General features: G+C 44.3%; 1 long non-coding RNA gene across 2 annotated transcripts; it reads right to left on the bottom strand.

Annotated features, from left to right (window-relative positions):
* Window positions 1-3,216: 3,216 nt before the first annotated feature.
* On the bottom strand, window positions 3,217-22,414 carry LOC125610973. 2 transcript variants are annotated; one of them, XR_007341083.1, is made up of 3 exons: window positions 21,491-22,414; window positions 13,837-13,945; window positions 3,217-4,242 (listed from the first exon to the last, which is right to left on the bottom strand). It is a non-coding gene; the product is annotated as an uncharacterized LOC125610973 (long non-coding RNA). The 2 variants fall into 2 exon arrangements; XR_007341082.1 differs by lacking the exon at window positions 13,837-13,945.
* Between the last annotated feature and the right edge of the window lie 3,361 nt (window positions 22,415-25,775).

Genomic DNA, 25,775 nt, shown 5'->3' with positions numbered 1-25,775 from the left:
TTTTGGTTAAAAAGAAAATTTGAATACTTTGTCTTATTCTAAGTATGCATGGGAATAAGGCATTTTACAAATTTAAGGATGGAAATCTGTCTTAGTCTATTTTCTCTTGCTATAACAAAATATCTGAGAGTAGATAACTTATAAAGAATAGAAGTTTATTTGGCTCATGATTCTGGAGTCTAGGAAGTCCATGGGGTTGGCATCTGGTGAGGGCCTTTTTGCTGTATCATCATAACATGGTGGAGGGCATCACATGGCAAGGCAGCACACCACCAGGTCAAGCTTCTCTTCCTCTTCTTATGATGCCACTGATGCCGATACAGGGACCCTACCCTAATGACCTCCTCCCATCATAATTACCTCTATGAAACCCTCACCCCAATTCCATTAACATATGACTTTGGGATAAAGTTTCCAGTGCATGAACTTACAGGGGACACTTCAGACGGTAGCAAAAAACGCCATCCAACGTATGCTTTTGTGATAGTCAACACACATTTTGGCAGAGACTAGAGCAGTGGGTGACAATCTCCTGCCCTTCCCCATCCCACCCACTTTCTTCTTTGTTTCATGGTAGAGCTTCTGTTTATTTGAGGACAGATATTTATGAGCCAAGGTGTTTACTGAGGGTGAGTCAGGTTTTCACCATGTCTACATTTCAGTTTGTGTCTCTAAGGAAGAAGAGGGGGAAGGGAGTAGGTGAGAACATACATGTTGAGGCAAATGTTTGTCTGGAGTTAATTTACCTTCAACTTTTCCCTGAGCATCATGACTTCGTGAAAAATGGTTGTCCCACACCTGCCTACGTTCTATTATAATGCATATGTATGCTTACTCCAGGGGAGAAGTATAGAAATGTGTAACTTTTATTCAAAAGAATTCAGAGATGAAGCAAGTGCCTTCTATTTGTTCAATGTTGTTATGGCAACGGTGTTTAAATCTAATGTTAGTTTTCAAGGTGAAACACCTTGAATGTATGGTACCAATACCAGACCTAACACTAATCCTGCCTGATATTTTTACAAATATTTAAAGCATTGTAAACTCACTCTAACACGGACCATTTTAGGACTGAATTCTAAGAACCAAATCCCAAGGGGGGGTATATCTAGAAGCCACACTCTCCACACATCCACCCAGTTCTCAATGGTTGCTTGGTTTTGTGCAGATCAAAGGCTACCTCTCTCCCTCCCCTTTGGTTAATTGACTTTTTCACATGTCAGTAGCTTGCTTTGTGGTCCAATTCTTATCACCCTGATGACTATGGAGAGAAGAAAATTGAACTATTCTTTAAATATACATATTCATGATTTTTTTTCAATAAACACTTAATAAAGAACTATTGTATCCTAAGAATTGGGCCAGCACTCAGCATACTCCTGCACCAGGTGTTTTGCAGGTCAGGCCAGTCCTTAGTGGTCTGCTGGGATAATAATAACTGGATCAAAAAGGTAATTCCCTGGTTCACCTACACATGGAATCCCAGTGCCATTCTAATCCCTCTCCCTGGTTTGGGTGTTCAGTGGAGTGTGTCAGGTACCTACACACAGCAGTCTTCCTCCACCTCTCCTTGAAGGCCAAGAATTCACCCTTTGAGGCCATGCTCCTTGGGAACCTGTGAGTTCTGCACAGGTCAGCACTGAGAGATTCAAAGGATGAGGGCCATGCCAGAAACAGGAAAGCATGCTATTGAGGGCAGGAGCCTTGTGGAATGCAAAGCAGGAGTCCAAGAACTTGCCCTGACCTGGACTTGGAGCAGGAATCCCAACCAGGATTCTTTGGGCTCTGCACTGCCAGCTCCGAGGTGCTCCATTCACACAGCCCAGAGGAGTGGGTTGTGACTGAGCATGTGCATCCTCCAAGTCCATAGGTTGAAATCCTAACCCCCATGTGACAGTCATAGGAGGTGATCGGTCATGAGAGTAAAGCCTTTATGAAGGAATCAATGCCCTAGAGAGCTCCTTTGCCCCTCTGTCATGTGAGGTTATGACAGGAAGACAGAAATCAGCAATCTGACACTCATCAGTCTTCTAGCCTCCACAACTATAAGAAATAAATTTCTGTTGCTTAAAAATGACCCAGTCAGGGCCAGGAATGCGGCTCAGTGGTCGAGTGCTTGTCTACCATGCATGAGGCCTTGGGTTAAATCCTCTGTATTGTGAGAACGATTTCAAGAAGTCACTCAGTTGATGGCACTTTTGAATGGCAAACTGAGTTGACTAAGACAGTGTATATACAGTGCCCAAGCTGCACAATCATAGAAGCCTTTTCTTTTAGGTACTGGTGCCACGGCTGTCAGGATGAGGCAGACCCATCAGCTGCTACCCGTTTTCTTCTCCATCAGAACCTGTCACTCCTTTCCATACCTACAGTCCTATCTTCTCTTAGAACTATATCTGTGCTTGAACCACAAGAAGTTCCCTTTGTTACCTTGGTGTATTAGTCAAATTTTTGTTGCTATGATCAAATACCTGAGGCAGGCTACTTTATGAGAAAAAAAATAACTTTGACTCATGGTTTTAGAAGTGCAAGACCAAGGGATTACATCTGGTGATGGCTTTCTTGCTGATTTAGTCCCAGAGTGGCCCAGGGGATCACGCGGCAAGAGATGGGGAGGGGACTTGTACGTGTGTCTGGTCCCTCCCTCTTCTTATAAAGCCTCAGAATTCACTCATGGGCTTCACCCTAATGACCTTATTTAATCCTAACCATTTACCAAATGCCCTGCCTTAAAACCCTGTAGTGGGATTAAATTTCTACCACCTTACTAACTCATCATGGAGATAAAATTTGGCATGAGTTTGGAGGATAAATCATATTCAAACATAGCCCTTGATTCTAGACAGAAACTTGTGATATTTTTCTCCAATTTTTAAAACATTTGCTTCTTCTGGGAGAAGCCAGTGGACTGTTTCTCTCACTGTGAACTTATCACTTTCCTCAGTACCTGCTTCAGGCCATAACTTCAACTGGGCCCTCAAGAATCTCCCTTTTCATGATGTGTGTTGTTCTCATTTGCTACACCATCTGAAATATTCAGATTAACTCTCACTTCTAGGGCCTTCCGAGTTTTCCCCTTGGAAGCACTCAGCTTCTAATTAGGTGTCTTTCCTGTTAGGCTGTTTGACTCCTCCTGCATGTAGATTCCCCTGAATTTATTCAGATTATATAGTAGTCATTAAGCCTGTTCACAATGATTTCATCCTTCCAGGAACATGGTTGAATTTCATTTATTGAACCCTTGTGGCATGTCACTTATTTTGTCCACGAGAGGTAAGCAGACATGGCACCTCTGGGCAAAGGCTTTGGAAGCCATAATGTGATTTTCCCTTTACAAGATGACCAAGAAGGCTTGTGTCATTGTGGATCTTGCATTAACTGGGTCCCTGAATGCCTAGTGAGTACAGCCTGCCTGTCAATCCATGCTGGAAATGTGATGTGAACAAGAAAGAAATCTGGGTTGTTAAGAAGCTGAAACATGTGGGGTCTTTTTATTATTGCAGCATAACCTTACTTATTCTGACTGACTCAAAGTTCCCAGATGTTTAGAACTGCAATGAGCACACCCAACTCAGCCCTTTGTGCTCCAACCTCTACTAAGCCAAGATGATTGTCCAGAAAACAGTTGAAGTTAAGATAGTAGTGTCTATCATCTCCTAAAATCAATGATGAGATTCACCATCATCACTTCCACCAAAGACACCAACAGGCGTCTTAGGTTCTGTGATTGTCACAGGGGTACATTGCCTTAAGGGAAGAAAGATGGTAAGTAAGACATGGTATTGCAGAGCTGGCTTTGGGAGAACAGCTAACCCCTTACCCTAGAGCATCCTGATCTGAGTCAGAATAGTGGGATTCTGGTTCCTTCTATGAAACAACAAGAGCAAATATCTTTCTGGAGTGCAGGGATATAACAAAAGTGCCAATGCTGGAGAGTGACCATGCTCTAGGTTCCTTGCTGATCATTATCAAAATAGGGGGACACAGTGACTTAGCAAGTTATTGGATTGGGGGATTTATGAGCATAACCAATAGGATCTCTTCGATTAGAAGTATCAAGGCAGCAAATGTGATTTTTGGAGTCTCGCCTCCTCAGTCCAGTGTCGCTGAATGCACTCTGCTCTTCATCTCATCTCTTTTTTGGAAAGATCAATGGTCCAGAAGCTTCTCTTGAACTGTTGTTAGTTGACAAGCCCTTCAACAAAGACCATCTCCGCACCTCTTGCACCTCACAGGAAAGGCCTGGGGATAAAGAGATGGTAAGAAAAGGTCACCGACTTACAGTCTTGTGCTGGTTTAGCAAATGTTGGTTCTTGGGCCAAATCTAGCCTCCTGTCTGGGTTTGTAAATAAAGTTTATCCAAAATATAGACGTGCCCATCCATCCCCACCTGTCCACGGCTGCTTTGCTCTACATTCTAGAGGGGACTGGTTGCAACAGAGACGGTACTGTCCACATAGCACAAATATCGACTGTCTGACCCTTTACGGCACAAGTTTGCCAACTCCCTTCTTGTGCATTATCAGCCTTTTTAGGAGAGTTTGCATTTCAGGAGTGTTTTCTTAAGTGTCAATTCTGTGAGACCCAAGGGAATTCGGCTAATGAAGAAAACTGAGGCAACGGGGTGTCTTGAAGGACAGAAGTCATATTTAGCTGCTGTCAAATCATACCCTATAGGTAGCTGCCTTCTTTGTCAGTTCTGGAAAGTAGACTGCCTTGTCTAAGTGCCGCCCAAAGCGACAGTGTGGGGAAGGAGAGACAGCTGTCATGGCTGTGACTGGTCCCCTGGAGGAGACAGGAGCTCTCTGAACTTCCTGATGCCCACACGTTCCCTTATCTTGGCTCCAGAGAGGGCCTTGGCCTTCAAGGTTGTCTACCTGGTACTGGGCACCAGAGATGACTTTGACTTCTTTATTCCTTTCAGTTTTCTGGTGACAATGGTGTGAATTTTTTTGCAAGCTTCCAAGAAACACTGCACGGCTGCATCTCTCCACAGGCACAGATGAAGGAACTGGACAAGGAGCTCTGTACAATCCCATTGAGTTTTTAGCTTGAGAAAAATGTGAAAAGTCAGGAGCCAGGGTGAGGGTGAGGGCTGCCACGCATCAGGAGCATCTCTGCTGAGCTATGTACATTTCTGTGGGAGAGGATGGAGGTCCTCCCACGGCAGAGCTCTGCCTTCCTCCTTAGTGGAGGAGAATCCTGCCAGGTAAAGGTCTGAGTGAGTTTCTGTGCCATAAAGACTGCCATCTTCTTAAACTTGAGGGCTTGGACCTCAATCCTCCAATGGAGACTGGGCTCCCATCTCCACCCATGGGATGTGCGTCACTCAGGCTGGAAGCGGTGGCCACTCTTTACAGAGCCCAGCTGACTCAGCGTCAGGGTAACACCTCCCTCCCAAGGCTGTAGATGACCCGTTGGGCCTGGGGCAGGCCTGATGACCTGCCTGCTGGGAGCTCTGAGGAGGACTCATCCACAATCTGTCATGCTAATCTCTAAGGAGAGGAGAGGAAAATCATCCAGGGCCGCAGAGCCCTTCTTCCTCCTCCGTCGTTGTCATGGAAACAAACTCAATTTATCTCGGCAAATATGGGCGGGGTATCTGGGGAACAAGACAGTGTCCCTACAGGAGCCCAAGAGATACAAAGACGCCTGTGACGTAGTTTCTATTGCCCTCAGAGCCACGAAGCAGAGGCAGAAAAGTAAATAAACTCTAAAGCAAGATGAATAGTAGGAAGTCTATAAAAGGAATGAAATCCTGGACTTCAAAGAAAGACATCTAGGTTGAAAGCTCAACTCTGGCACTGACTAGCGTATGACCTTGGTTATAGTCATTAATTTATTCAACAGGCATTAAACGAAGGCCTACTAAGTACTGGATATCTAAGTGCAAAGGACACACGTGACCAGCTTAGAGAAGGTGACCTTTCTTATCCTCATAGGACGAAGACATTCTAATGGAGATAAACAATAAGCATGCAAAAACAATTAACAAATAATTTCAAAGCACAATAAGGGCTATGAAGAAACCAGGGATGGGTAAGAGTGACTCAGAGTGGGCTCCTTAAGAGTGAGCAGTCCAGGGAGGCTTCTTGGATGAAGGGACATTGAAAGATCCCAGGAAGTGGGCAGACAGGGACAGTCTGTGGGAAGAGGATTTGGGGAAGGATTTTAGCATTGAGACCAAGGTCTATTCACGTGAGTCTTTAAGTTTCACTTTCTTTGTCTACCGAGTGGTGATCATTTGCTTAATGAGATTGGGGTAAAAGTTCAACCACACATTGGAAACATAAAGTATTTAGCTCAAAGTCTAGCGCAAGGCAAGTGCCCTTCAATATGACTTGGTAAAGTACCCGGAGGACAGTTCGTCTGGTGGGTTTGGGCAGTGCTGTTTGGTGACGGGCCTTGCAGCAGGGTGAGATTTGGGTCAGCAGAGCATAGTTTTGATTTCTCTGCTGTTGCTTTCTATATCTCCCAGTAGTGTCCCTTTCAGAAGCCTGAGCATATTTCACTAGAATAACGTATTTTCCTCTCTTCCAATTTATAAATATAGAGAGGCAGAGACTGCCTGCTTTGCCACCATTCTGTTCCATTGGATGGGACAATGCTGCGAGGCACTTAGCATTTTGAAAGTGCTCTGGTGCATGAATGAAAGAATGAGAGGTGGGAGAGCGTTCAAGTACAGCAGGAAGTGCGGTCCATTTGGTACTGGTAACAGACCAGCAAAGGAGGGGCTTAGGACCCCTGGAAGGAAGGATAGGAAGTAAGATGGATTAGTGAGTCGGAGACAAGTCACGTAAGATCTAGAAAGCTTGGTTCTTTCAGTGAACGCTGACAGAGACATGTTCTTCTTCAAAGGCACATGATGGGAGCTATAAAGGGACGCTGGCCTCTTGCTGGCTATGTGGGAGTGAGGACAGCATGTACTGTGGACTTCATCCACATTTCCCCACAACCATAGCAGGGTTAGTGTACTGTATATGGGGAGGGAATGTTTGCTAACATCCGTTTGTGTATCAATAATCACAATAGCTGATGTGTACTTGGTACCTATTACATGCCAGGTGTTTTTATGCACATAATTTCACTTACTCTCTGTCACATCCCTATAACTGAAAATTATTATCACATTTATTTGAAGGTAAAAAAATGGGTTTAGAGACTATAAATGAATGACCTGTCTGAGGACACAAAGCTAGTAATTGGCAGGGTCTGGACTTGAATTCAGGTCTAATACTAAAACTTGGGCTCTGGATACACTGTTGGTAGGATCTGAATGCTTAAGTCTCCTCTCCCCAAAATTCATACGATGAAATCCTAACCACCAAGGATATGGTAGTTGGAAGTGAGGTCATTGGGAGGTGATTATGTCACATGAGTAGAGCCTGCTTCTTTGGAATTAGTGTCCTTATAAAAAAGACCCTAGAGAGTTATCAAGCTCCTTCCACCATGTGAAAACTCATCTTGAAGAAGCCAGAGAATGGACCCTCACCTGAAACCAAATCTTCCAATGCTTTAATCTTGGACTTTCTAGCCCACAGAACTATGAGAAATAATTTTTGTTGTTCAGAGGGTACCCAGTCTATGGTATTTTGTTAGAACAGCCTGAGTGGCCCAAGATAACTATGATCTGTAAAATTATTATTTAAGGATCACTTTAGCCTTCATCTTCTGGAAACCAGGCCCTGAGGCCAGGATTGAGTAGGGATGCTTCATTTGAGAAGTGTATCCTCTGGACAGAGAGAAAAGGAAATGTGATAACAGAGAGCCATGCGAAGAGGGTGTGCTACTCTGTTGGCCACAGCTTCACCACCTGCCATGACGAGCCTTGTGATGCTGTTCATGGATCAGCAGGGGTGTCTATAGTGGCCTCCCCCAAAGTATGTCTACCTCTCACCTTCTGGAAGCTGTGAATGGGACTTTATTTGCGGGGGGGGGGGGGAGGAGGTTTTTCAGATATAATTAAGGATTTTGAGATAAAGAGATCTGGATTATCCAGGTGGACCTTAAATCCAATATCAATTCTCCTTACAAGAGACACATGAAGGAGATCCAAGAGACAGAAGAGGGTGAGTCGATGTGCCCAGGAAGGCCAGGATTGGAGGGATGCAGCCCAGAGCCACTGGAAGCTGGAAAAGGCTGGACCTCCTCTAGAGTCTTTGGAGGATCTGTGGCATTTGCTCCATAGACAATTCTTCTCACTTCTAGGTGGCAACTATGGGGCCTTGCTGGGAGCTGCTTGAGAAACCAGAATGTGCTACGTGAGGTGAAGTGTTTTATCCAAGACCAGGAAAGACAAAAGCCACTATAAACAGAAGGCCATGAGACTCACCAGTCTCAGCACATGGAGGCCCCTAAGGAGAGGGTCAAGCACCTGTGAGCCTCACATGAGAAAACTGCCCAGGCCTCAGTGTAGCTGTTTGGTCCCCTGAAGGAGATGGAGGAAGTATATAAAAAAAAATGGTGCCCAGAGAATGTAAGGAGGGACTGAAAACATGCCTAACAAGGAGAGCTAACCCCAAACAACCATTTCAAACACAAAAGCTTTATCCAGTGTCCACGTGTGCAAACATCCCTGGCATGAAGTTCTTTGGTAACCAAGTCATTACACACCATGAAGGATGGCTCACTCAACATCCGTCCCAACACTCTCCCCATTGCCTTCTTTCACCCTCAAGCCTGAGAAGTTTCCAATTTTATTTTTAGCTTCTCTTACAGGTCTTAGAACCATGGGACACAGTTTTGGCCCATATGATCAGAGAGGTGTGCTCTGGATTGGTCTTTTTGTCCTGAAGGTTTACCAGGAGAGAGCCTTCTCCCTCACCCTCCTGCCCCTTCTTCCTGTCTGGAATGCTGAGCCATCATGTGATCTTGGTGTCAATGCATAAGAGCCCCAAAGAATTCCAAAGAGAGATACCACTGGACTTTGGGACCAGCATAACAGCTGTGACTTCTTGCTGTGTTAGGGTACTAATTTGCTGGGGTTACCATGACAAAAGCACACAGACTGGGTGTTTAAACAACAGAGCTTTGCTTTCTTATAGCTCTGGAGGCTGGAAGTCCAAGATCAAGCTGTCATTAGGTTTGGTTTCCTCCCAGGCTTCTCTGCTAGGCTTATAGATGGTCACCTTCTCCCTGTGTTCTCACATGATCTTTCCTCTGTGCATATACCACCCTCCTGTGTCTTTTTGTATCGAAATTTTCCCTTATTATAAAAATGCTAGTCAGAGTGTGGTGGAGGGAAGCAGCTCACATGATGATCAGAAGCAGAGAGAGTGGCTCCACTTGCCCGATGCAAAATATATAGCACAAAGGCAAGCCCCAGGGACCTCCAGCTACACCCCACCTGCCTCAGTCACCACCAAGTTAATCCCATCAGGGGACTAATTCACTGATTGGGTTAAGGTTCTCATAACCCAATCATTTCTCCTGCAAACTTTCTTGAATTGTCTCATACATGAGCTTTTGGGGTGGAGAGGACACTGAAAGGAAATCAAGGAAGCAGGAGATGGCTGAAAGAGAAATGAAAGACAGAGATCAGGCAGAGAGACACAAGAGAGTTCTTTTGCCAGAGCTGACAAATCATAGCACATCTCTCCATAAATGGAGAGAGGCAGGACAGGCTTGGATTTTGGGGCTTTTATGGGCAGGCTCAAGGATCAGAGCTACATGGATCCTAAAGCTGGTTTAAGGGTGGATTGGTAAGAAGAAGTGGTTGGAAAGAATTCGGATGTTGAAGGGTTGGGTCGGTATGAGGGAGTGGTGAGCCTTCCCTGGAAAGGCCCTTGGGTGGGAAAATGGCGGCTATCATTTAAGATGGCTGCCCAGATGCTAAGAAGGACCTTACAGACACCTCATTGTCTAAACCATAACCATGTTTCTGGGTGACATTAACATTCAAATCAGTAGATGGAATAAAGCGGATTTGTCTTCCTCATGTGGCTGGGCCTCACCCAATCAGTAAAAGTCCTGAAGAGAACAAAAAATTCACTCTCTTCTGAGTAAGGGAGACTTCTTCCTGCTTGATGGCCTTCAGACACCAGCTTTGTTCCAGCCTTTAGACTCTCACAGGAATACCAGCTCTTCCTGGGCCTCAAGCCTGCTTTCTTTCAGGTAAAACTCACACCATCAGCTCTCCTGGGTCTCCAGCCTGCCAACTCACCTCTGGATCTTGGGTCTTGGAACTTCCGGGCCTCCATAATTATGTGAGCCAATTCTCCATCGTCTGTGTGTGTGTGCGCATATATCTTATTGGTTCTGTTTTTCTGGAGAATCCCGAGTAACAGAAGGGCCTACCCAAGGCCCTGATTCATTTTAATCTAATCTCTGTAAAGGCCCTGTCTCCAGATAGTCACATTCTGGGGTGGTGGATTTGGGGGTTTTAACATATGAACTCTGTAGGACCCAATTCAGCTGACAACAGTGAGAACATAATCCTTTATTCATTTAAGCCACTGTTACTTGTAGCAGAGAGCACACTTAATGGCTTCACAAGGTGGAGCTTCACACCAGGAGCCTGATGTCCACACTGTCCTCAAGAAGATGTGTGGCTATCTTTCCTTAGGAGTGTGCTCTAGTTTCTTCCATCTTTGAAAAGTCATTTTCTGGTCAGAACATGGACTTGGGGGGAAAAATCAGCTCTCAAAGGGTGCCAGGTTGATGTCTAACTTTGGGGGCATCTTCCAACCATGCTTTGGCTTGTCCATTTCCAGCTAGCATTAAAATAAAGCCCTATACCCTTGATGTGAAAGTCATTCCAAATATGGAGTCATCATCTGGCTTTGAAGTGGCGGTGGGGAGGTTCCACAGCCTCCGAGAAGCAGTTCTTTTCAGCCAAATGTATTGAAATGTCCTGACGTGTGCCTCCCAGCCAATGTCAGCTGCTAATCTGGATGAATTAATGCAGTAATAATTGGGCCGTATTCAGCAAGCACTAATTTCTTTCACTACATCAAATCAAGCCTCATGATTGTTTCGAAATAAACACGCCATCCCCAGAATGTTGAATCTCCGCACCAGCAGCTGGGTCCTGAATGGACCTGGAAATGTCTGGGATGGAGGCTGAGTTCCTGAGTGGCGAGATGTACCCCTAAGTGTGAGTGTCCTGGCGCAAGCCTTTAAGACCTGACTGTACCCAACCATATTTGACAGAATCAGAGGAGGACAAAAGTTTTGTTTCTGGACAGCATCCAAGGACAGTTCACACCGGGAACTTCTGCTTTTTTCCAGAAATTTCCACGTAGACAGCCCGGGTGAAAAGAACCTGGCAACTATTATCTGCAGACAAGCTGTTATTACCCATGCCTTGCTAAGGGAGGCCTCTGGGTGTCACTGGAGTGAGAGACCTCGAGAGAGAGAGTATTTCAAAGACTCACAGGTCAGACTGCAAATAAACCTCACAGGAAGTGTCTAACAGACTCTTACAGGCAGGGAAACAGGAAAACCAAAGAGAGAGGGCAAGTGGGCAAGGATGCTCCCTTCACTGTGCCTGCAGAGGAGAAGAGGGGAGAAAGAAAACCCAAATCTAGAAAGATGATCGAGGAAGTCTGGACGGAACTAACAAGCTATGCCAGAAGGAGACTGTAGTGGTCTTGAAAATAAGATATGGAACCCTGTGGTGGGAATTGAGAGGGCCCACCTGGTTGCTGGGAGATGCTTTTAGTGGGATCGTGGACATTGGCGTTGCAATTTCTCGGACCTCGTCTCTCCCACTCACACACTGTCCCATGAATGGACACTCTCTCCAGGCCTGACCTTGTGCTTGACCCAGGGGAGCAAAGCAAACCCAGTTCTTGCCCTGTCTCTCCTCTTCTTCTGTGCTTTCCTACCCCCTACTCTTCTCCCGCCCTCCCCTGCCACCTCCTCTCCCTCTCTTCTCTATGCAAAGTGTCCAAATAACTCCTGAGGAAGAGTTCATATTTTTCTCCATGGGCTTACTATCTCCTAGCTGCTTACTAACTAACCTTCCAAATAAGCAACTCAGGACTGAATTCCACCCCTCTTCTCATGGTGGTTGTTGTGTGTAGACTTAAGGGTCTCCCACTCCCACCCCATCTCCAAGCCCGCAAGCATGGGGGCCCTCTCTGTATCTCTCTCCGCAGTTTGCTGCTTTGCACCCTACTCCCTACAAGCGGCTTATCTATCCACAAGCTTATAATGTCACTGCCTTATAAAGCTTCTTTAGAATTTCCCCCTCTTCCTTCTGTCCTTATCCTGTCAATCAGGATGAAGGAAATTAAGTTGTATAAGTCTGTACCTTCCTCTGTGATCCCAGCTTCCAGGCCCTGTAGCTGCCTGGGAGCCACTAGGTCACCTGGGCCTGGATTCAGACATGAGATGTGAGAAGCTGCAGGATTTCTGAGAAAGAGGTGTCCTTGTGATCCCAAAGTTCCAATTTTCTAGTCCATAACTTGGAAAGCAGAACAAAAGCCGTGAACCAAAACTCCAAGGAGGTTGTGAATAGTGATGGTGCCACTGAGCCAGAGCCCAGTACAGGACGGGATTCCCAGGCCACCTTCCACTTTGAGGCACAAAGCTGAGGCATAGGGTGTTCAGGTTGTGCACTGTACAATGTGCCTGGCCAAGGGGTTGTTCTCCTCCAGCTCTCCAAGCCTGCAAGCACGGGCTCTTTGCAGAGCTGTACTTGCTTCATGGAAGGGGGACCTTGGGACCTTGCTGTTCCGTAACTTGCCATGCTGTTGGGCCTGGGGTACATCTGCTTAGAGGGAACTCCTTTTTTAAAAATTTTACAGAGGCTATATATGTCAACTCTGATTAGGGGAAGAACAAATGATAAATGGACTGACTTTTAAAAAATGCCTTTAGAAATCATTACTTTCCATTTTAGAATTCTCATAAATTCACTGTCATCTCCTACCTTTCCTGTTGGATACTACAATGACAATAGCTCACATTTATGGGAGCCTTCTAGGTGTTGGAGCTGGACTGGGCGTCTGTATGTATTGTTAATGAGTCTTCCTTCCCTACTTGTCTTTGCTGAGGTCCACTATGGACAGTGTAAGCCTCCTGCCCCCTCGACTTTGGCCTGGCCACGCGTTGTTTGGTTAACTAGACTGTGGGCGGAAGTAACAGTGTGCTAGTTATGAGCTAGGCTATAGAGGCATGGGAAGTTCCTGCCAGCACTCCTGAGGTCTGCCTTGTGCCATGAGAAAAGTATGTCCCCAGGTAATTGCTGCCCTTTGACCTCAAGTCAAGACCCCTGGAGCAGACCCGAACCTGACTCAAAGTTCAGGACAGATCAGCTGAGTGCCACCAAATCACAGTGCACAGACACAGGAGTGTGTCAAAGGTTCATGGTTCAAGTCACAGAGAACTGAGGATCGTTTACTATGCAGCATTAGTAGAGTCGTAGCAATGCCTACATGGCCTGCTTTTCTTAAACCATTTGTCACAAAACCTCTTGAAGGTATGTGTCTCTATTTTACATAAAGAAAAACCAAACTCTGAGAGCTTGCTTGAATTAATAACTTCTTTAGCCAGTATTGACATCCAGTCTGCCTAATTCCAAAGCCTGTTCTCTTCCACCTCCCTCATATTGAGTTCAGAATATGGTGGCATCTGTCTCCTAGAGATCCTTAACTACCAAAAATGATGCTATGGTGGGTAATAAGTTTGAGTTTTACTTACTAAAGCAGTGAAAGGAACTCATGGATTTTTGTTCTGCAGGACCACAAAGTGTGTCCTGCTCAACTGTCGGTTTCCTAGGACATTCTATCCAACATGGTCCCTTCCCTTCCCCTGTACCCACTCCATGCTTCTTGTTATTGAAAGTGCTGAAGTTCTGAATATGACTCTATTTCTCTGGGCTGGGAGTACCTGGGACTGAGGCAGAGTTTGACTTGGCACCTTTTTCGTTGTCAGTGCTATAAGCCAGGACCAGATGCAGATCATTGAACTGAAGAACAGCTTTTGTCTCCTGATAGCTCTGTGGGCAGAAAAAAGACCTTTGTCTGACACATTGTTCAGTGAAAAAAGCAAAGTGCAGAACAATGTGTGTTGTACGTTATTGTCATTTGTGTATCTAAGAAGCATACACATGTACCAATGTTTATATTTACATGGGATGACTCCCAAAGAATACTCCAGAAATGTGATACCAGTGGCCTCTTTTATAGGAACCTGGTGGCTGAAAGTGGGTGGGGATGGGAGAAAGAATTATTTTTCTTTGAATACTGCTTCAAGTTTTCTAAATTGGTGTGTGTTTTCATATTATTACTCCAAAAAAAAGTAAACATTTTAGAGAAGGAACCGGAAGTACATCTTCTCTGACCTGCCCCCATTTACTTTAGTTGACTCTGTTTCTTAGGTTTCAAATTTCCAGGAGTTTTGAAAGGATTTGGGAAGAGGAGTTAGCATAGGAGGAGGTCCTTTCTGGAACATTCTCTTCCTCTCTGTAGCTGAAGTGCCCTATGAACATCCTCAAAGTCTCCACAGACAGCAGAGACAAAATGAAGGGATGTGCACGGCAGCCCACCCGCTTCCACAAGAGAAAGTGATTTTCTTCATTCATGAATCAAAGGCTATAGAGTAATAAACAAGAATCGATCGACTTCTTTTTAAAGACTGAAAACATCTTCTGACTCTCCTCTGAGTGAGACAATTGCATCATGAACATTCCAAAAGTCAAAGTCCTTACATTTCCACCTGTAGCCCAAGGATGTTTTTCTATTAAGTTCTAGTCATATCACTAGAGTTCATTAATTGTTTCAAAAAACAGACATCATCCATTCATTAAAAAAAAAAGAAAGGGTAAATAAATCAACTTCCAAATCATGTTCTCCTGCAAACACCAGCTGCACAGGAAAAGGAAGGCCGCCTGTTAGCCGTCTCTCACCCAAGTGCAGGCTCGGGCTGCCCGTGAACAAGCTCAGAGCTGGGCTGTCTGTTAATGGGTCCTGCAGCCCACAGGAAAGAACCTCAGCGGAAAGAGAGAAGGCAGAACAATTGTGTGAACTTAGCTCCCTTTCTTACTCTCCAAACATCTGGCCACTGCATGTGTCATTTCTTTGATTCAAACCCGCTCTCGGGTTCTGGAGAGGGAAGGTGTCTACCTTGGGGGCTGGGAGGGCCGACTTCATTAAACAGGAGTCAGCACAGACTCACTTTCAGTAGCCAAGGAAGGGAGCAGGTTGGTCCCCGAGCCACGTTTCTGACATTGTCCAGCTCTGTCTCTGTCAACTCCTTTTTGGAGAAAGTAAAAGCTGAAAGCAAAGAGATAGTAAGGACAGCCCTTAGGATGGGGGCTAAAGGAAAAGTTAAAAAATGCAAGACGCCATCTTGGTATTGGCTAGCCACAGGGAAAATCTCTGCTGCTTAACATAACGCATTTGTAAACACAGATGTCAGGGACAGCACGTTTATTTCTGTAGTTCCGTATCTTACATTGCCCCAACTGATTCTTTTTTTTCTTCTCTTCTACGTCAGAACAGCCAAACAGGATTCAAGTGATGTGTTTGGATGGCTTGTTTCCCTGAATTGTGTCTGTGTCCATTAACAGGACAGACACTTAATTCCACCTGTGGACACTCACAGCAGTTTAATCTTCACGACTGCCCCCATTGTTCGGACCCTTACTTCATTTTACTGGGTACTTTGGACAACAACCTCCTGAGCTTATTTCTGGCAGTTAAAAATCAGTTTGGTAGTCATTTTGCCTGCAGATCAGCTATGAAGTTTATGTGCTTGTCAAATTTTAACTGTATGCTCCATTTAAAAGTAATGAGAGCCACTTAAATTTGGTTGGGTGCCAATGTTAAGATGCAGGTGAATCTCGATGGAGGAAGACTGCATGGTTGGGTGCAGTGGACTTCTTTCTCTTCTCTTTTCCACCTCTCTTGTTCACACCTACGGGACAGGACGGGTGGGTGGGGTGCAGAGAGTGAAGGGAAATGAAAGTGGTGCTGAGCCAGCATCACCAGAGAGAAACTTGACAAGGTTAAATGCAAAGTCCTATATGTAGTCTGGGAAAAAAAAAATTGATGGCACAATTTTAGATTGAGAGAGACTGGACCAGCAGCCACATACGGATGACATAAGAGCTGAGTTAATTGCAAGTTAATATCTTTTCTTTAAAAAATAAAATTCATGTAGGATTATAATGTGCTAACATACAATGTTTAAAAATGTTTTATGACTATTATCATTTTTTATTCTCGAAGCAACATTATGAGGTGAATACTATCATTCTATCCAATTATCGGGTGGAAAATTGATGCATAAAGAGAATAACTTGTGTATAATTACATAGCTGGAATGTTCCAGGGTCAGAATTCAAATTCATGCAATCTGCTCCCAGGATCCAAGCCCTTAATTCTGTATCTTAACCTAAGCCAGCAGTGGTGTGTAGCCACTAGAAGATAAATATGGACTATGTTCTTGTTTTATGTCACTGACTGAAGCTCACTGCAATGAACATCATGGAGTTCAAAGTCTCAAGGAAAAGAAAAACGGATGTCCAAAGTTATGTCAATTGTTCCGAATCACAGCAAACAAAATAAAATTCTAAAAACTCAAAAATGATTCATATCATCCTACAAATTTGTTGTGACGATGTTATGCCCATAATTTTTGTGATAGTTTTGATGCAAACAATATCAACTAGAAACACAGGGTAAGTTTCAAGCTGAATTGACTTTCCTGGGTCTTTAGCCTTTCATTTTTCCAGCACATAGAATGATCGAGATAACTTTCTAATCCTTTCACATTTTAAACTTGTAATATTTCCTCAATTGATTGTTAAGCCAAGTCATGAGTTTATTCAGTCATGCGTGGGATTGGTGGTGTTTGTTTACTTTTTTACAAGGCACTCTGCTGACAGCATAGGGGACAGTCTGTAAGAAGATAAGAAATAAGCGGAGGGAACTATAATTGAAGCTTGTACAGTGGATGCTATGGGATTTGGGGGACAGTGTGTCATTGTATTTGTAGACATATCTATCATTGTACTTGCTTTATGTAAGATAGGATTTGTTAAGGAGTTGTTAAGCCCTTATAGGATCTTTGGAAGAGGTAGGGGAATCTTTTCTGGGCTGGTAGATCTGAAGCAATGTGTAAAGCCACCCAGAGATCAGAGTGATGTCTCACACTTTCCAAAGAACTGTATGGCTCCACGAAAAAAGATGCTCCATGCCTCTCTTGTTTCTTTAACTCTCTTCCAAATCAAAGACTCTCATAGGTAAGAGGAATGAAAGAAATTGAATGGTCGTGATTGGGGGGTGGGTAAATTTTGGGGGGATTTTGTTTGGGGTAGTTAGGGCTATCAAATAGAATGAGGAAAATATCAAAATGTCCAAAGAGTGCTCAGGAGGATTTTGGCAGCTATAAATGAGAAATCTCTGCCCTTGGTAATATTTTCTTTCAGTTGAGCACTGGGCAGGCTCTTCTGTAAGAAGCGTGTTTGAGATATTCGCAGCTGAAACTTAATGCTATGATAATGGCCACAGTGACGATGATGATGGACATCATTCATGGAACACTTGCCATGTTACCCATGGTGACAGGTGCTTCACATACTGCTCTGGACATAGTATTTTAGGCCACTACATTTTTTCCACCTTTTTTCCTGTTAAAATTGTTGTTTTAGTTAGCCTTTTCACTGCCGTGACTTAAGGACCCAACCAGAACAATGATAGCTGAAGAAAAGTCTATTTGAAGGCTCATGGTTTCAGAGTTGTTCATCCATGGAAGGCTGGCTCCATTCCTCGGGGCTCAAGGTGAGACAGAACATTACGGCAGAAGAGTGTGACAGAGGGGAGCAGCTCACATGGTGATCAGAAAGCAGAGAAAGACTCCACTCTCCAGATACAAATATACACCCCATAGCCACGCCCACAACCAACCACCTCCTCCAGCCACACCCACCAGCCTTCACTTAGCACTCACTTAATCCCTATCAGGGGATTAATTCACTGATTGTGTTAAGGCTCTCACAACACAATCCTTTCTCCTTTGAACCTTCTTGCACTGTCTCACACATGAACTTTTGGGGGACACCTCACATCCAAACCATAACAATAGCACATTCAAATTTTATTCTAGGGACTTCCTCTCTTCCACTCTTAGAACTTGATATTTGGGTGACATTGACACACCTCCTTATCTTCAAAGGGGGGCTCACAACACAGGCTCAACCCAATTAGCATATTCCATTCCCTGGTCATAGACATAAGTTTGGGATGGGCATCTTCAACTAGTAAATACCAGGCCCAGGATTTTCATTTGAATATTGGGCTGGAACATGGGAGAATGGGATCTGGCTTTTTGTCTTCCTTTTTTTGCCAGAATGTGGATCCTTAAAAAGACCCAGAAAACAAGGAGATAGAGGAAGATCACATCCTGGTAGCTGCATGTGAGCCCTTGGATCAAGCTATTTGGAATACTCCTTGGATTTTTCCATCATCCAAATTAACAAATTCCATTTTATCCTTAAATCGCATTTTTGTGTAACGTTTGCTATGACCTATTTCCAAAGTTGACTTGAACTTCTACAATTGCATTAATTCTTAATCCTCAAAAATGCTGCATAATATTAATAACATCACAATTCACAGATGAGGACATGAAGGCTTAAAAAATGAGACATGTGCCCATGTCACATAATTTGTCTGTGTGACTTCAGAACAGATCCTTAACTCCTGGGTCATACAGGGGCACTGGAGAATGTGGAAAGGGCAGCTGTGCTGTGATTTGAGGCTCACAAAGCAGGCCCTATAGAGCAGTGGTGCACAGCCTCTGGAAGGCAGGGAAATACTTAGGTTCATGGGTATCCCCTGCCTCCTCTGTTCCATGCCCAGAAGGGCTTTCAATATGCGATTCTTCCCTGTGCTAAGAGAGGGAGCTGAAAGCCTCCAGTGTGAGAAGGAAGGAGAGTCAGATTCACAATCCCCACCTGGATGAAGGGATACCAGGCAAATGACAAGAATGAGTCTGTGTTTACCTTGGATAGAGAACTGTCTGTGTGTGTGGTTGTCTGAATTGCTGAAAGATACACAAAGTTTCAATGTCAAGCACAACCTTCAACTCACAAAGGGGATGAGGCAATGCGATACAAGGTAGCGGACACATTTACTGGAAATACTAAAGAAAGAAAAACATGATGATTCTCCCAGCATATTTGAGGTTTCCTTAGTCTCAAGAAGCTTTTTTATTCTTCCACTGAATACGTTATTCCATCTTCCCAAGTGCCCTCCCAATCCTCGTCTGTCTGACTTGTGCATTTAGCTCAAATGCTACCTCCTCTGGGAAGCCCTCACTGAGCTATTGACCTTGGCTTGATTGCTGCTTCCTCTATCTTCCTGCAGCACCTTTGTACATTCATGTTAGCTCTAGATGTTTTGTCTTAATGACTTGCTTGACTTTCCTGACTCTAAGTCAAGGATCATGTCTTATTTCTCTTTGGATTGCCTGGTCCTAGCAGAATGCCTGTTAAGTCAGCAGACGATCTTGTGAATCTGCCAAGAATTCCTTCCTCAGCTTCTTCATCGGATATTCCCATCTGTCCTTTATGACTCAGCTTAGAAATCACCTTCTTTGGAAGCCATCCTTCATCCCTCTAGTTGGGTTATGGTGCTTCTCCGGTGTCATCTCTAAATCATTCGGTGCCTAAGTGATGATTGCGAGAGGGGGCACCAAGTCCTGGCCAACTGAATCCCAGCTCTGACTTTTCACAGATGATCTTTTCTTTCCCTGTGTGTATGTATGTGTGTGTGGGGTGCTTACTGGGGACTTAGCCCAGGGGTACTTTACTATTGAGCCACATCACCAGCTCTTTTTATTTTAAACCAGGGTCTCCCCAAGTTGCTGAGATCCTCGCTAAATTTCTGAGGTTGCCCTTGAGCTTTCGATCCTCTTGTCTCAGCCTCCTAAATTGTTGGGATTATAGGCGTGGCCACTAGACCTAGCTTCATAGAGGTTCTTATTGTGCCTCAGTTTACTCACCTGCAAAACAGGAATAATAAAGATTTCTAAAACAAAGATAGTTTATATAAAGTATAAAAATAGGGCCTATCAAAAATTAACAATACATCTAGCCATTATAAATATTATCTACTATTAATATTGTTAATTTGTCAAACATTTGCTAAAGCACATATATGTCAGAAAGTATTCTAAAAATAGATATGCAATATAAAACTCCCATTTTCATAATCTAAATATTAAATAAATTAATGAAGAGAAAATTCAATAAGGTTAAGTGGTTTGAGCAGTTAAATTGATGCATTTTTCAATTGTCATACACTCATTGGTCAATGGCATCTGGGCTTCGCAGAGATGAGACAATGCCATCTAGGCAGAGTAAGTGACCTTCAAATTGGAATGTTCTTGAGAATGAAGTCTGATACAGTTTTAAAGCCAAATGTGCTGAGACAGAGGAGGGTTCTCTAAATTCTAAAAACACAAACTTGAAAACAAATGCCCAGCCTCTACTTGCTTTGCCCCAGCTGATGCCACATACTGCACAGGAAGAGTGTCCCCATGGAGCCCTGCTTCAAGTGCAGATTCGTGAGCACAATAGTACACGACTGTCATATTACACCTTCAAAAATTTGGGGTGCTTTTTACGCTGCAATAGATAGCCAAAGCACCTTGTTCACTCTGCTCTTGTTCGTTGATGAAATTTTACAACGTTTTGCTCGCAAACACAAAGCTTGGAGCTCTGAGTTCCAGAATAACCCCTGGTATGGAGTGAGCACAGGATACGATATAAAGGCATTTCCTGCCAGCGGGAAGGAGGAAGTCTTTCCAGCATAGGGAACAACTTGCCAAGGTCTCTGATCATCTGAGAGTTGATGCTGCGCTAGCCCAGTAGGAAGGCGGACAGCAGGAGAAAGACGGAGACCCAGTGATGCAGAGGGTGGGGGCAAGGGTGATTCGAGACGGAGCAGTCTCCTAAGGTCACTGTATTTCTAAAACAGAACCACAAATATCAGTTGAGGTGGCACCATGCGGGAGATGTTGTTCTAGGCACAAAGGGCCTGGCAGGAAATGAAGCAGACCAAATGCCTGTCACTGCAGGGCTTACCTTCTGTGGCCCTAACACACCATGAACAGTCCAAGTGAGTAAATCATGCAGTGTGAGAGACAGCGAGGACTGCTCTGGGGAAAGTAAAGTGGAAAGGGGGAAGTGGGAGCTCATGTGGTTTTGCCAGTTTAGGCGGGAAGGCCTTACTGAAAAGATAACCAGTGATTAACGGCCTACAGGGCCTGAGTGAGGCGGCCATGGGTGTCTATGTACTCTAGTTGGGGACAGCCAGTGCACAGACCTCGAGACATGAGCATCTGTGAGTGTTCAGGGAACACAGAGAGGGCAGAGTGGCCAAGGGAGGGAGGGAGGGTGCTGCATGGTGTGTGTGTGTGTGGGGGGTCCTCTGTGGCTGAGACAGAGTGCCACAAAACTTAATGGCTAAAACAAATAATCATGTTTTTGTCCACAAATCTTCAGTTCAGGCAGGACCTGATGGGGGCAGCTTACCTTAGTTCCACGTGACATCACCTGGGGAACCCAATTTCCATTAGGTTCACTCATGTGGCTAGCAAGTGGGTGCTGGCGGGGAGCTGAGCAGGTGGTGGGGACTGTCAGCTGGGACCTTGGTTCCTGTTCACAGGCCTGCTTCACAGACTGGGAGCCTGCTCCATCCACGATGGCTGCATTCAAAGAGTGAGTGTCCCATAAGCCGAAAAATGGGAGTTGCCGTAACCTAGTGGTCAAACAGTCACAGAGGCCAGATCCGGAGGCAGGAAACAGTGACCCCTGGCCTCTCAATGGGAGGAGTGTCAAAGAATTTGAAGGCTGTGTTTTAAAACTGCCATGGAGAGGAAGAAGAAAGACATGAGGTTAGAGAGGACAGCCCAATCATGCAGAGCTTCCTGCACAGTGTAATGGGTCTGACTTTCTCTCAGAGAACCACGAGGAGCTACGGGAGGATTTTAATAAGGGCAGGATCCTGACTTGACTAATGGTTAGCAAGATCATTCTGGTTGTTCAATTTAAGAACAGACTTTGCACAAATGAAGCAGGCAGTTAGGAGTTTGCAAGTATCCAGTCAAGGAGTCTAAGTGGCTTGTCCCAGGTATAGCAATGCAGGGGATAAAAAATGGCCAGATCAGAATATATTTTCAAGGAAGAGCCACAAGGGATCCTTCATGGATTTGGACATGGAGCATGAGAGAAAAAGAGCAATTGGTAATGACTCTGAGGTTTTTGTACTGAGCAATTAAAAGGATGGAGTGGCCATTATCTGAGGTTGAGAAGACCAAGAAGAAGCCGATTTGGTGCTAAAAGCAAGAACTTGCTTTTTGACATGTAAAGATAGACACCTAAGTACAGATGTTGAGAAGGTAGTTAGATATATGAGACCTCAAGGGGAGGTGCCAGGGATGGAGGCATAAATTTGGAGAAAATCATCACAGACAAGGTATCTAAAACCATGAGATTCAATGGGACCACTGGCAAAGTGAGGATGGACAGAAAAGAGAAGCAGTCCAAGGACTGGGCCATGGGATTCTCCAGTATTAAAAGGGAGGGGGATGAGGAGGATGAGGAGGGACCAGAAAAGGAGGCCAAGAAAGAGAAGCAGATGAGGAAGGAAGAAAACCAGGAGAACGGAGTATCCTGGGGGCCAGATGAAGGAAGGAATCATTTCAAGGACAAGAGAGCCATCAGTCACCTTGGTGAATTTTGCTCCTGGGGCAATGAAAATGAGGGCTTATGTCTCATAGCTGGACTTGGCAAGTAGACACCATTGGGGAACCTTAATGGGAAAAGTTTCATAGTGGTCAAAAATAAAAACAAAACAAAACATCAAGAGAGTCCAGTAGAATGTGTCTGTGATGGGTCGAGTGAACAGTTTAAGGGAGGAAAAAACAATGTTCTGATGCTGACAAATAAACCCAGGAGAGAGAAAAGTAATGCCTGAGAGAAGGGAGAACTTCATTAGCAATGACAATGAGTTAGCAAGAAGGGGTGGGATCTAGCGTGGAACTGGGGGTGCTGGCCTTGGCTGGGAGCATAGTCTCTTCATTCATAGCAATTGGATGGTAGAAAGAGGCATGCACTTGGCTGCTAGAAAGCTGGCAGATGTGGTGGTGGAAGTTCTCTTCGGGTTGCTTGCATTTTCTCAGTGAATTAGGGTCAGCAGTTGAGAATGAGGGTAGAGAAGAAGGTTTAAGGAGGGAGTGGACAGTAAAAGCGCACACATGATGTTAGTGACCATGGAATTAAAATGAGACCCTCCAACATGACTGTGGTTTTCTTCAGCCACATTCAGCAGCACACACCTAGGCACAGAGTAGGCAGAGAATTGAGTTTAACCAGGGTTGGGTTTTTTCAGATTAATAAAGTGAAATAAGAGAGAAAGGCAAGGAATTGAGTCTGTTTGAGGAAGTGATTGTAATTATTGACCATGGAATTTAATCTGGGTTAAAAAGGAAGTGAGGACGCGAAAAAGGTGAAGGACAGTGCAAACTGGATAGACTCAGAGTACTTAAACTGTGGGTTGGCGGACTGGGGGCAATTATTAGAGGGAAAGAGCTCAAAATATAGAAGTTTTTCTTTTTTTGGGGGGGTGGTACTGGGGATTAGAACCCAGGGCCTTGTGTATGCGAGGCAAACACTCTACCAACTGAGCTATATCCCCAGCCCCAAAATATAGGAGAGAATAGTAATGGGTTGGAGGACTTGAGATGATAGATGATTTCTGTGACTGTCAATGGTAGGTTCTCAGTTATGACTATGGCGAAGAGCAGATAAGATAGATGGAGGACCATGTCACGGGAGAAGAGGTTAAGAACCTGAGAAGCCAAGGTGCAGAAAGATTCATCCCCTTGAAGGTTGAACCCACACATCATTAGCTCAGGAGTAGTGCTGGAGAGAACGCCCGTGAGCCTGACTTCAGAAGTCCCAAGGAAGGAAAGGTGCCATCCAAGGGTTGGTCCATGAACATGATGAGAAGGGGGAGTGAGTGGGGTGAGCTAAGGACAGAAGCTTTAAAATTGGGTTGGCATGGGAGATGGTGATGAGGAACAGAGGAGAATGGTCCAGAACAGCAGCAAGGGGTAACGCAGACACTTGGTCAGGAGAAAAGTTGAAGATGGTATCCCGTGTCTTCCCGTCTTGTGGTGGTGTGCAGCAAGTCCAGGTTTATCTGTGCACTCCAGGTGAAGTACTGAGATGCTTTGAAACTGTTGGGAGAGAGAAGGCCTTGTCAGTATGAGAAATCCAGAGGGCGGGTGTGACACATGACACCCCAAAACACCCAATGGGTACCTGGACATGCTGTCCTTGGATGCTATCCCATGAAGGAGACAGGGGAGTAGAGAGCCACCATAACAGGTTGTTGGAGGAATACCTGGAAGTTCAGAGCCTCTCATAGCAGTATTCATTCTGTATCTTCCTAGCCCAGACCCAGACCTTCATTCCTAGCTCCATATAATTATAAAATAATAACTATCATAATTTTAGAACGTAGTTTTGATCTCAGCTTATTTTTCTCCTCCAAACTCCTCACCTGCACTCCAAAGAATAGGGCAATCAATGGGATTTAATAAGTGACAAAGTTTTCAAGAATAGGTGACTTTAAAAATAATCCTCATAGCCAGGCATGGGGGCGCATGCCCATAATCCCAGCAACTCAGCAGGGGAAGATCACAAGTTCAACTTCAGCCTCAGGAGGTTGGCAAGACCCTCAGTAACTTAGTGAGACACTGTCTCACACTGAAAAATAGAAAGGGCTGGCAATGTAACTCACTGGTAACACACCTCTGGGTTCTAACCCCAGCACCAAAAATAAAATAAAATACAACTATTCAAAAAATTAAAATTACAAATTACTTATTATAGGAAACAGAAAATAAAAATAAATAGAAAAAAGAAAATGAAACTATACATTTCCCTCCATACAGAGATAACAGTTCTCAATATTTAAGTGTATATTTTTGTATATATGCATTGCACAAAAATGGCATCATACCAGACATGTGAGTTTTAAGACTTTATTGAATGAATGACACACACGGTTTTCCCCGTTAATTTATATTCTTGCATATTAACTTAATGGTTCCATAATATTTCCATTTACTTATGTACTAATGATTTGTTCAATCTATTACAGAAAATTTAAACTGTTTCCATTTTTCACTATGAGAAACAAGAGCAGGATGAACCGTTTTAGCTATATCTTTGTTTAACGCCATGATTGCTTATTCCCTATGAATAAGATCCTAGATTTATCAGGTCAGGTATCACCCAGATGGATTGAAGGGTATGCAAAATTTTGAGGCTTTTAATATATTTTGCCAAGCTATCCTTCAAAAATATTTTATCCATTTATACTCCTCTTAGTGGGGTACGATAACCACCTTCTCATGTAATTTCTCTTACTATGATGATTAAGAAGATTAGAAGATCTCATGAGATTTCTCTCTTACTTAACTGGACTCATTAACCTCCTGAAGAAGGTTTGGCCCACCATTTTTAGGCCACTAGGAGGCTTGGCCATATAATAGGAGAGGGAGGTGTTAATTAGCTTTTTATTGGTGACAAAATACCTGGAAAATTGAATTAAAGGAAAGATTTATCTTGACTCATGGTTTCAAAGGTTTCAGTCCATGGGGACTTGGCCCATTTCTCTGGGCCTTTGTCAAGGAAGAACATGATGGCGTGGAGCATGGGGTGGAGCAGAGCATCTCACCCCATATGGCCAGGAAGGAGAGAGAGAGAGAGAGAGAGAGAGAGAGAGAGAGAGAGAGAGAGAGGGAGA

Source organism: Marmota marmota, unplaced genomic scaffold, assembly GCF_001458135.2.
Source record: "Marmota marmota marmota unplaced genomic scaffold, marMar, whole genome shotgun sequence".
Taxonomy (NCBI): domain Eukaryota; kingdom Metazoa; phylum Chordata; class Mammalia; order Rodentia; family Sciuridae; genus Marmota; species Marmota marmota.
Note: the sequence above shows the minus strand (reverse complement) of the source record. Positions and strands in the feature narration are given on the sequence as shown.